The sequence below is a fragment of the Lissotriton helveticus genome, chromosome 9 (assembly GCF_964261635.1).
Source record: "Lissotriton helveticus chromosome 9, aLisHel1.1, whole genome shotgun sequence".
In the NCBI taxonomy this organism is placed as follows: Eukaryota; Metazoa; Chordata; class Amphibia; order Caudata; family Salamandridae; genus Lissotriton; species Lissotriton helveticus.
In genome coordinates, this window is record NC_136070.1 from 1218567305 (window position 1) to 1218580806 (window position 13502).

Sequence of the window (13502 nt, forward strand, 5' to 3'; positions counted from 1 at the left end):
TTTGCTCGCCCGGTCTGCGACTTAATCAACATGTCGCTATCATCTGGCCAGGTGCCTTTGAAATGGAAGCATGCGGTAGTTATGCCCATTTTGAAAAAACCATCTCTCGACCCCTTAAAATCGGAGAACTACCGCCCGATTTCGCTTCTCCCGTGGCCAGCCAAACTCGCGGAGGTGCATGTTAACACCGCCCTCACTGATCATCTGTCGCGTGCCAACATTCTGGACGACACCCAGAATGGTTTTCGGGCCGGCCACAGTACGGAGACAGCATTGTTATTTATGGTCGAGCACCTGCGGGCAGTTCTGGATGCAGGTCAAACGGCGGCGCTTGTTTTGTTAGACCTAAGCGCCGCCTTTGACACGGTCTCCCATGAAATTCTCCTGCAGCGGCTGGAGGAGATAGGGGTGACTGGCACTGCACACCAGTGGTTTCGTTCGTTTCTCAGGGATCGTTCCTTCTGTGTGGCGTCCCCGCCCTATCAGTCCAAATGTCATCCTCTGTCTCTTGGGGTTCCGCAGGGTTCCTCGCTGAGTCCCACGTTGTTTAACATCTACGTGAGGCCGCTGGCTGAGGTGGTGAAGCTCTGTGGTATGACCATGGTGTCATACGCAGATGATACCCAGCTAGCGGTCACGATCAGCGGGGACTCTGGGGTGGATGCCCCAAGATTCAGAGAAGGAGTTAGGGCGGTGGCTGGTTGGATGACGTCCAACTGTCTCCAACTTAACGCCAAAAAAACGGAGGTGATGGTCTTTGGGAAGCGGACGGACCTTTGGGGAGATACCTGGTGGCCCCCTGAGTTGGGTCCCACCCCCACTCCGGTTGCGGAGATCAAAAATCTTGGTGTCTGGCTGGACCCTTCCCTCAACTTTGTTGGTCACACTAAAAGGACGGCGGCGTGCTGCTTTGGCATCTTGCGCAATCTGCGACCTGCCCTTAAATATTTTGATGCCGCAACCCGTCAACTTGTGGTACAAGCAACGGTTTTGGCTCGGCTGGACTATGCCAGCTCCCTTTTCATAGGGTTAAACCAGGCCGAGCTAACCCGACTTCAAAGAGTGCAGAACGCAGCGGCCAGAGCAATCGTAGGTCTTCCTAGGTTTTGCTCGGCCGGTCCAACCTTGCGAGCCTTGCATTGGTTACCCGTTAGGCAGCGGATCCATTTTAAAGTACTGTGCATATCTTTCAAGATTCTGAAGGGCCTACCGCCTCCCTTACTGTGCCAACTTTTGTGCTCTTACATCCCGGGCCGCACTTTGCGTTCGTTGGACCAAGAACTAGCGGCAGCCCCTCGGTTCAAACTCAGTCGGGCGGGGGGTCGCTCTTTTAGGGTGCGGGCAGCCGCGCTCTGGAACGCTCTCCCCTTGAAACTCCGGACCCTTGGCGACTTGCTTTCCTTCCGCAAGGCCGCTAAAACCCTTCTGTTCTCTGAGTTATGTTAAAATTCCATACCCCCATTTTTAAATAATATTTTCTGTTTTCTGTTGTGTTGTGTTCGCCACCTTGTCGGTGCGCCGGGACGCTCCTTCGCTGGAGCAGCCGTGCGCAATACAAATAGCCCTAACATAACATAACATAACATAACATAACATAACAGAAAGAGGGACATGAAGGGGATCCACAGTCTTGGCTGTGCACCATGCCACAAATTTGTTCCACCTGCAGGCGTATACCGATTCAGTGGAGGGACGCCTGGCTGATGGAATCAACTGTTGCCGCTCAATCTCCATGCATGTAGGTGGAGGCTGGGCAGGTTCGGGTGGAGAACCGTCCCCTGCTGCTGCAACAGAAGATCCTCCCGCAGAGTGAAGAACTGAAATCTTCATTCTCAGGGGTCTCACTAATACAAAAGAACTTGGCACAGAAGCTGAAATATTAAAAGACATCTTTATTAAATTTAATAAGTGAGGCCACGTCACACAGAAGCCGTAGCAAGTGAATGAGGTAGTCTAAAGAATACAGAACACAGAGGTCTTTAATATGCTTAGGATTTACAAACTCAGCATAAAGAAAGGGCAGTCCTAGCTTCTGCAAGCATACAAAATACCTAATATGGACATACAAGATCTGCAAAATATTAGCCAATAGAAAAACATCATGTAACCAGAAGGTCCCCCTTACGTTGTGTTTCTGCCCAACCCATAAGTTAATCAACTTCAGCACTTATAGGTCAATCAGTAATGGCAGAACATGTCTGTATGCAGTTAGGCCAGCTAGTGTCTGAGATTGCTTTCAAAGCAAGGACAGAGGGGGGGTTTCTACACGTTGCAGTCCAAAGGGCAGAAACACTTCATGAATAGAGCAGTCTGTGTAAAGGCAACCCAAATTGATGACAAATGTAAGATGGAGTCAAAATTAAAGAACCTCAGACCTCCCTTTTGCCATTACACAGGCAAATCCTAAAATTATTTTGCAAACATTATGTATTTCAGTGACTATTGACAATGCCAATAAAACAATAAGAATCAGTCTCCAAACACCAATTCTATACAATCGCACTGGAAATACCCAGAGTCCGTCAAAGCCTCTTCTGGCAGGCTTCTATTGTCCATCAAATCCTGTTTCTGTTGTTTTCTTCCGCATGGGCCTCTTCATTCAAGCCTTTCATGAAAATGATGTTACTCAGTATCCGTTGGAGTGCCTTCCTGGCAAACACTCACAGCTCACTTGAAAGTCTCAATGTCTCAATGCAGTGCACCAATATTTCCTGTGCTACAGGCACTACAGATAGTGTTCTCTTCATTGATCAAGGGCACAGATCATCTCATGCAGACCCAAGTACTATTAATCGGGGAAGAGCAACAGACTGTCACTCTCAGCAACAATTTCAGGCTCCAACACTCTCTTATTCAGTGTCAGAGGATACTCGGGCTGCTCTTTCATGGGTACCATAATGTAGTGCCTTTTGCCAATCTCAAATCCTCAGGTGCACTGCACTTCCGTTGGAGCAAAGGAAAAGGGGTTGTGTGGCCAAAACTCAGGCCAAGGGGCTCAAGGGACTGCACACTGTCAGAGGTTAACCAGCACATGACAGGTGGGTGGAAAACTGAAGCCTCAAACACAACAAGAATCCTTCTCTTTCGCTCTTTGCACTGAAATTCTGGTTCTGTGGCAAAACCAGATCCTCCTTCTTTTCTGATGTTCAACGCCTTCTGATGAAGCAAGTACAATAGTTGGAGATATCACTGATGGCACGCTGGCGATCGCTGTCTGAGTGATGGGACTTTAGGGCCAAAGTATGTAGCCCTCATCTGTAGCTGACACTGATGGGATTGTGGGTGAGTTCCGCAGGTTATCATGATTTAATCCCGCAGAACCTAGTGACGTAGGAAATGTGACACAGTTGTTTCCTTCAATTAAGTACAAAAATAGCTCATTGTATAACAAGGGACTGCAAGCAAGTGGCCTGCAATCTTTAAAGGAGTGGCCATACGTCATGGGACATTTTTGGTCTAGAACACACTGTTATTCTGAAAGAATACAAAAACAAAGGTAATAAGCAAAACAGTGCCTCTGATTTCTTCAATTGGGTTTCCATATGAGAGCATATCCTCTACCATCTAAGGGTAGATAGCGACATGGGAATTCTATCTGAATGGATGTCCTCACACATAGTGGCATTGTCTAATGGGGCAAACACATTTTTTTTCTCAATGATTACATATAGGTGTTCATAAATTCCTTATCTAGAGCACCTCAAAAGAGAGATCACATCATACATATTATCAGGGACATGTAGATACCTCCCCTTAATAACTGTGCATCAGGTGGACCATACAATACAAAAGCTAATGATCAAAATGTGGAAACAAAAGACAAGAACTAGAGAGTCCTGGTATTTCCATTATTTAAAATACATCTGGTCCATCAAAAATTAAAGCAGCCGGAAAAAGGAACTAAAAACCAAATTAGAATAGGCATTGAATTTGTCATATTCAAAAAAACGTAAGGTGTCTCCTATTGAGGTGGAAAACGTATCTTACTATAGTATTGAGTCAGTTAACCAGTCCATCACTACCCTAACAGTCAAACTGGGAAACATCAGAGTAGGCCTAAAGACATTTTTTGAAAACCAGTCTGGTCATACAAAAGGGAATTATACATAATATGGGGTCTCTGGTACATTACTGCAGTCTGGAAGTGTGAACCTGAGCAATACACCAACTGGTGAAAGGAATTTGGAAAAGGGAAATGGGACTAGGTAAAAATGAAGCCTTTGGTATGGTACAACGCCATACACTACTTAGGAAGCAGAACAAAACTGACTAATGTAATATAGAAATTAGGTCACCATGTACAAGAGTCACAAATCTATAATTTATCCTTACGTCCAATCAAGGATACATAATTTTAGGGCTGCCTGTTCCTTAAAGGAAGAGGACAGTATCGTGACTAATTGCAGATGACACACTTTAATTCTGTATATCTCTTTTTTATTTCCCTCCAAATACCATTAAAGCCAATTTTGACATACACTGATGAAGTGTTGTCTGTCTATCTGTGAAATTTAGTGTCAGAGCAAATCTACCCAACTGTTGTGGTAAACTTGTAATAGTATCAAAAAGCAGCAACATGAAACAAAAACATGCATTAAAAAAACACACACAAAACGCACATATCAAGCCATCAGATATACGCACTGTATATCAAGCACAAAAAGCATAGACAAAACAATAGCATACGTAAATAAGCGGTGACACACAACACTATTGCATGCACTTTTATGCACTGTGAACCTGCAGCTCAAAACAGAATATTCAGGCCTGCTTAATTTGTCTGGCTTAAAATTCTCAGCAGGAACAATTCATAAAAGGATAGAATGCAAAAATATGTAAAACGCACGAACATTTCTGCACATAACACACAAAATATCAACTGTAACAACCATCTTTTGAAAACATGCTAAACCCTTTTAACTTTCCAAAAACTTTTTCACAGACACTCTGCGTGTCCCGTGTGCCAACACCCTTTGAGGCCCTGCTTTTCCAAGCAATAATTTCTCCATCTGTTTACACTTACTCCTAACTCCCACCTCACTCTAAGGCTGAAAAAGACAAAAAAAACCTTCCCAACTCTTTCTAACCTGCAATAACCAACCCTATTTAAAAACACATGATATATATATTACTCCTGTTAGGGGCTACAATTTATTTCTATACTTAGATTATTAAAACAGTTACTGTGACTAATTCGCAAAACATAACACACATACCAGTTTTTAGAACAAATGCTTGTTTGCAATGGTACTCATTTAATCTACCTTAAATGGATGAAGGCTCAGTTAGGTCCAGCAAAAGTTAAAACCTTCCACCCTGATATTAAACTCAAACCTCTGCACCAGGCACATTAACTCACTGACCTATTTAAAAGGAAACCCAAATGGGAATAACCTGCAAATTTGTATTATACCTAAATGTATGCATTTACTGAAGCCTAAAGCACTTTTAAAGCTATTGTAAATGGCAAAAATGCCAAAATTTTACCCAAACTCGACTTTAACATTTGGGGCACTTAAAAATAAATATCCTATAATAATGTTACATATTAATCATCCTCAAAATGTTCTTTACAAATTGCAGAGATTGGGCATTAAACATATCTCTTGCAAATCCTGAGAAAAATGAGTTTTTCACGCCTGCGTCAAGTGAAATTCTATATGCTAATTTCCTCATTATGCAGTATACCATAACTTAAATTAAATTATAATGCTAGGAGGTCACAGTATAAGTATTAAGCTTCATGAATAGTAAAAAACGAATTTTGTAGCACTGATTTTTATAACCCTATCAGTTTTGATAATTCCACATATTAAGGCTCTGTAATTCCTTGAATCTGACTTCATTTTCTTTTCTTTTTTTTTTGTGCCACTTAGGCTGACGAACAAAGTGGCCTGGCCTCCCCAGGTCGTGTACACATTAACCAGATTAAACTGTAAGAAACTAACTTTCGTCACCCGAAACTGACCTGCAAAGCCAATTTCCCTGATTGATCTTTATCTGAGATTGCCAATCAATGTTCAAGACATCGTTAACTGTTTAGTTTCCCTGGACTTGCTCTATCTTGTTTTAGCATCTATTACAGTTTATTTCTTTTTAAATGTTTCTTCATTACATGGGTTAATTATTACTTAGCAACTGAGCCAAGAGTTTGCTTACAGAAATGCTTAAAGAAAGGAAAACCCTTAATTGAAATGTCTTCCTATAATACAAAATAATGAACCTTATTTTTGTAACCTTTTTAAAACAACATTCTGAAATGCAAAGTTTTCACCCGTGCAACTGAGGGGAAAATCCTGGCTAAATAAAAATTCCTGTTTATTTGTGATTGCTTGTGTTGCTTGCTTAGCGGCAGCAACAGCTGTTTCCTAGTGTTGAAAAGTGGGCACGGTGGCTGTCTATTTAAAACTATAACTAAGACATTTCAAGTTTCAAAATGTGTGTGCAATACAGCAAAATCCAATGTATTCAGATGATGTGTTTGCCTGTTAATATCTAATACAATGTATCTAAGGAAAATGCTGTAAGTTTATTTTTTGCAAAACACACAATTTCGTTTTTTGGGGGCTTTTTATTCCTAGTGAATGTGAATTTACATTTTATCTTTAAAGCATTGTACATGTGCATAATTGCTTACTCTATAAATTAAATAGCAACATATAGCTATTTTAGCATATCACATGGTTCATTTCTGGATTTTTATTTCATTTCTGATTAATATTAATTAACTAACATTTTGCATAACAGACTGAAAACATCAAGAAAAAACCACAAACACACATTGAGCTAATTTCAGACAAACAGAAAGGGGTCAAACACTCAGGACACACAATACGGCGCGCTTTTAGCCATGCATTTCGTGAATAGCACCAACGCTATGTACTTACAGAAATTGCACTAATGGGAAAACCACATAGACATTTAAACACACATTTAACCCACATATCAATACTCAGGACAGAAATAAAAGACAGCCCACAGACTGTACTTAAACCAAACCATTTGTAAATACTGTAAGTCATATTTACAAGAAACGCTTCTCAATTGTGTTCCAAAAGACTGCAAAAACAGCCCAACAGACTGATGTATGTCCAAGAAGCGAAAATACACTCAATTCACTAGCTTTGACTAGCAGAACACCAAAAATTGCTCTGCATATCTTCATTCATAAAATTGCACAGAACAAAGGATCCTTGTATGTATTATGTCCATATTTTAATTCCCTGGGGATACAAAATCACCAAGGAAGAAATATGTTTGTATACCTAAACCTATTTAGGTATTCCCTCTAGGGAAGCCGGCTAATTTACTTCACGTCACAACATGGTACCTTCCAAATATAAAGCAACACATTCTCATGTGAGCTTTCGAACAGGCATGCCCAAAATATTGCAAAATATACAATATTATAATCAAAATAGTGCTTAATGTACTTTTCGTACGTGCACCGCTCAACTAAACCAAATAGAGAAAATTCTCCTCATTACCTGTCTACACAAATTGCAATTTGCATATACAAACCTATACAAATCCAAAAGTTGGCCAACACAAATTCCAAAGTTCCAAAGCTACAGTAAGCGTTACTAAACTACCTTACTCTTACCAATCAAAAAGGTTATCCAAATTCTAACTGTCAAGTTCTAAATGACCTAACGGTCTCTGGGACTGCAGAGACGAAGAATCCCCAGAATCCCTGTGCACAGAGTACCTTCTTAGTAGAATCCTGTCTTGTCCTCCTCAGTAGCTTTCTGTCTCCTGACAAGATCACTCCCACAGAAAGTCACTTCTCTGATGAAGCCCGAGTTGGACGCGCCATTTGAAGAACTGAAATCTTAATTCTCAGGGGTCTCACTAATACAAAAGAACTTGGCACAGAAGCTGAAATATTAAAAGACATCTTTATTAAATTTAGTAAGTGAGGCCACGTCACACAGAAGCCGTAGCAAGTGAATGAGGTAGTCTAAAGAATACAGAACACAGAGGTCTTTTATATGCTTAGGATTTACAAACTCAGCATAAAGAAAGGGGCAGTCCTAGCTTCTGCAAGCATACAAAATACGGATGGACATACAAGATCTGCAAAATATTAGCCAATAGAAAAACATCATGTAACCAGAATGTCCCCCTTACGTTGTGTTTCTGCCCAACCCATAAGTTAATCAACTTCAGCACTTATAGGTCAATCAGTAATGGCAGAACATGTCTGTATGCAGTTAGGCCAGCTAGTGTCTGAGATTGCTTTCAAAGCAAGGACAGAGGGGGGTTTTCTACACGTTGCAGTCCAAAGGGCAGAAACACTTCATGAATAGAGCAGTCTGTGTAAAGGCAACACAAATTGATGACAAATGTAAGATGGAGTCAAAATTAAAGAACCTCAAGAGGCAGTTGGATCGGGGGATCCAGGCTCATACTGAGTAGCTCGGGATACTAAACTCTTTGAGCCCAGTCCGGATCCACAAGGATGACTTGGGCCCGGTCGCGGCTGATCTTTTTCAGCACTCTGGGCAGAAATGGTATAGGCGGAAAGGCATACAACAGACCGCAACTCCACTTGCGACGAAAAACGTCGCCGAGCGAGTGCCGCCTTGGAATACCAAAGGCGCAGAACTGATAAAATTGAGCGTTCTCTTCGGTGGCGAATAGATCTAACCAAGGCTCTCCCTGCCGTTTACCTTGCGCCACCTCCGAGTGAAGACGTCATTCGTGATCCATCACAGACACCGGCGGCTGAGTTCATCTGCCCTGGCGTTCAAAGAGCCCGCCAGGTTTTGAACCGTCAAGGAAATTCCATGACGTTCCAGCCATGTCCAGAGGCGCAGAGCCTCCTGACATAGGGTCCATGACCCCACCTCGCCCTGTTTGTTGCAATACCACATGGCGGTGGTGTTGTCCGTGAACACCTGTACTATCTTCCCCCTGACAGAGGGAAGGCATGCCTTCCGTGCAAGAAGGATTATCCGAAGCTCCAGAAGGTTGATATGGAGCCGGGATTCTGCCGGAGACCAGAGGCCTCTGATCTCCACCTCTCCCATGTGGCTGCCTCATCCCTGGAGAAACGCATCCGTCACCACTGTGTGCTCCGGTTGGGGAAGGAAGAGTGATCAGCGGCTGACCCAATGCTGATTTGTGAGCCACCACTGCAATTGTAGTGCAGTGCCCTCCGAGATCTGGACGTAGTCGGACAGGTTCCCCTGATGCTGTGCCCACTGAAACTTTAGGTCCCACTGCAGAGCCCGCATGTGCCACCTGGCATGGTTGTTCAGCAGGATTCAAGAGGCCATAGTTCCAGCAGCCTCAAGGTCTTCTTGACTGAAACCCAGGACAAGGGCTGAAAGATCAGAATCATAGCCCGAATGACCTGGCTCGCTGTTCAGGAGGATAAACCCAAAACTGTGCCGTGTCCAGAACGGCTCCGATGAAGAGGAGCTTCTGGGAGGGAATCAGGTGCGACTTCGGCACGTTGATGGAAAACCCCAACAAATGCTGGCGGTCGGCCGTAGTGTGGAGGTGGGAGATGACTGTCTGGGGCGAGCCTGCCTTGAACAACTAGTCGTCGAGATAGGGGAAGACTGAAAACCCTGATCTGGGCAGATGAGCTGCGACCACTACCATCACTTTCGTGAACACCCGAGGGGCGCTGGTAAGGCCAAAGGGGAGCACGGTGAACTGAAAATGCTCCTGGCCCACTGTGAATCGTAGGTAACGTCGATGTGCCGGCAGGACGGGAATATGAAAATAAGTATCTTGCAGGTCCAGTGCCACCATCCAGTCTTGTGGGTCGAGAGCAGACAAGACCTGAGCCAGAGTGAGCATTTTGAACTTCTCCTTCCGGAGGAAGCGATTGACGTTCCGAAGGTCTAAGATGGGACGTAGACCTTTGTCCTTCTTTGGAACCAAGAAGTATTGGGAGTAACAACCACAACCTGCTTCTGGCGTCAGAACACGCTCAATGGCCCCCTTGGCCAAGAGGGCCACAACTTCCTGCTGGATAAGTGCCAAATGATCCCCTGACATGTGGTGGAACTGCGGTGGCATGGTTGGGGGGTAGACTCAAAAAGGAGGGGGTATCCCCTTCGAACAATCTCCAGAACCCACCTGTCTGATGTAATGGTGGGCCAGTGGGGGAGTTGATGATGAATCCTGCCCCTACTGGCATCTGGTGGGCCTGAATCACCGGACTAGGAAGTTGTGGAGGCACTGGCAGCGGGGGTGTTGGTGGACTGAGCTGCACGCTGACGCTGTGACCCGCCTCTGCGAGCCCCACGTCCGCAGCTGCACTGGGACTGTTGCTGCGCAGGCTTGTTCTGAAAGGAACGTGTTTGCATGCCTCTTCCGGAGCTTCAAAAGGAACGAAAGTTAGAAGTGGAAGTATTACGTGCGGCCGAAAGGCCTAAGGACTTGGCCGTGGCCCAAGAGTCCTTAAAAGGCTCCAATGTGGAATCAGCCGTATCACCAAAGAGGCGGGTGCCATCGAAGGGCATGTCCATCAAAGTATTCTGGACATCTGCAGAAAAGCCAGTCGACCTCAATCAGGCATGACGACGTAGCGCCACCGTTGTGGAAATCACCCTACCCAGCGAATCAGCAGTATCAAGACCACAACGTATAGTGAACTTGGCCGCATCTCTCCCCTCCATAAGAGCCAGAGAGAGAACTCTCCGGGCCATCTCTGTGCACTGAGGTAGCACCTGCTCAAGCGCATCCTATACAGAATGGGAATAACGGCCCAAGAGACAAGCAGTGTTCACAGACCGCAGTCAAGAACTTGCGGAGGAATAAATCTTCTTGCCAAACTGCTCCAATTTCTTGGATTCCTTGTCTGGTGGAGCAGAAGGAAACGCACTCGGGACGTGGAGGCCTGAACCACCAAACTCTCAGGTGTAGGGTGCTGGGTGAGGAAGGCAGGGTCGCCCAGGGCCGGGAGATGGCGTCAGCCCACACCCTTGTCCACAGGGGCCCCTGTGTTGGGCTGGGACCAAGTGCCTAGATGCACATCAGTAAGTGCATCATTAAATGGCAACAACGGTTCTGTAGAAGAAGAAGCTGACCGAAGCACTTCAGTCAGTAGGTTGGTCCTGACAGCCACTGTAGGGACCTCGAATGGCCAAGAGCCTCTGCCGCCCTACGTAGCACCGTGGAAAAGGAACCACTCTCCTCCATAGTAGCTGAAGGGGATGGTGAACCAGGGGCCAGAGTGTAATCCGGGCCATCGGCCTCCGCCTCCTCGTCCCAGTCTGGGACGGACTCGTACTGTGCTGCGAGAGGGTCTTCAAACCCTTCCCAGTCCTCTCTCTCCTCCACAAGTGGACAAGGACTTGGGTGAAGAAAAGGGTCAAAGTTTTCCGTCGGGATTGGCGTGGGGAGACATCCATCCGGCAACGGTTGGGCGTCAGAAAATAAGTCGACGCCGGCGTCGGACGCTGGCACTGTCGTATTATTATTGAGGTCAACTGGGACGGGGCAGGTCAGTGTTCCGGCCATCAGAAGAGTAAGAATGGGTGGCCGTTCCTTCAGCTTTCTGAAGGCCAAACATTGGAATAAACTTCCCCTAGGTCTCCGGCTGGAGTTCTCTAAAACAATCTTTCAGAAAAACTCAAGCACTAGCTTTTTCCGTCTTTAAGACTTCCCGTCTAACTCCTTTTCTGTTATCTCTTTTCTGCTCCACTCATGGTCCTTCTTTTTTGCCGCAGCGCGGGGACACACTTGTTAGTGTAACCATGCGCTTTACAAATTTGTTTATTATTATTATTTTGTCGGCGACGCCGATGTCAGTGGGGGCCATACGTGGTTCACTGGCAAGAACGGGGAGCCCTAGCCGGAGCCATGGAGGCCTCTGGGTGTCGACGACGTCGGGCCGGAGCTGGCGACATCAAGGAACACAGAACAGTGGGGCCTGCGGGGCCCAAAGGCGATCTGATGGGGCCACACAGGCTGAAGATACGTGCCATGGCAGACAAGAGCTCTTGCAATTCGGCCGCAGTCGCCAATGGACCTTGGAAAGGTGGGTAGGCCAAGGGTAAGTGTTCAGACTCCGTTGGAGCCGCAGGGGCAGTGCCACCTGCCCCCTCAGCCGTGTCCTGCGACCGGCGAGAGGAGGACAAAGAGCGGCAACGCTTCTTTGACTTTTTGTGCTTCACCTTACCTGACTCCGAGTGCGAAGACTTCGAATGATGGTGCTTGCTCTGCGACCGAGCCCTCGACCCCCTCACGGGACCAGGGCCTGGAATGACGTGGGGCCAACGCCTGGGCCTCCAGCCACTTTCGGGACTGCTCCCGCAAAGTTTTCGGGGCCATGGTCCAGCAGTAGGGCACTACTCGGTATCGTGGTCACGCCCCAGGCAGAAGAGACACTCATGGTGCGGGTCCGTCTGCGACAATGTGCGCGGACAGGCCTCGCAAAGCTTGAAACTGGGTATCCCTATGCACCAGAAGTAAGTATACTTACAATTTGTATCAAACAAATACTTTAGTCAACAAGTGACGGGGTACCGCTCTCTCTGGATCTGCGCTTGCTGGCACGGAAAAAGAAAGAACTGACATCAGCACGCGTGGGCGCGTATAAGTAGCACCAGTGACGTCATCTAGGCGAGTTAATACTCAGTTTAACTATCTTCACCATACTTACCTCACTCCCCAAAAATTGGCATGTATGTGCCAGGGAGCTTCGGACTCCTGCACATGATGCCAAGGCACTGTGGCCAATTTTATCCACATGGTATGGAAACGTCCCCAGCTGAAAGACGACTGGGATAAATTAACTGAAGTACTCTCCAAGGCCCCAGACACTCAGCTTCACACAGATGGTCTTCATTATCTAATAGGGATAACTTCCCACTCGGCTGCACGTAAAGCCACCAACACATTTCTTGACCTGGCACTAGTCTTGGCTAAACGAAGAACAGCAATGTGCTGGAAATCGGCAGTATCCCCCCATCAGGTTGTGGCTCTCTGATCTGCGTGCTGGCATTATGGTAAATGTAAATGTAAAATGCCCAGTATTTGTAAAGCGCGAACAATTACCTGAAGGTGTCATGGCGCTGGGGGACCTCAGGAAGATTAAGCGAGCTATTGCCAAGAGTCACATGGTGCTGGGCTGATCTGCGGCCAGCACCAGGGATCGAACCGTGAGCTCCCGGGTTCCGGCGTCAGTTGCCCTGGCTGCTGCGCCACACCTCTTCCACAAAGTGGTAGAAGAGCTAAACACTGTGGAGAAGTGTGGCTCAGAGGTTAGAGGCAGCAGACCCGGAAGCTGAGATCGGTCCTGGACCAGGGTTCAATTCCCCGCCTCGGCGGGTCTTGGGCTAAAAATTCCACGGACTCGATAATTCTCGCCCAGGTGCCTCCTCGACTCACGGGTTCACACTCTGCGACTCTGGGCAATAGCTTGCTTAATCTCCACAACGGCCCCTCGCGGCGGGATGCCTGACTTTCACCTTGTGGATACCCTGCTATCTCACAGGGGAATACCAGGAAGGGTTCCCTAAGCAAGCGCCGGGAAACCC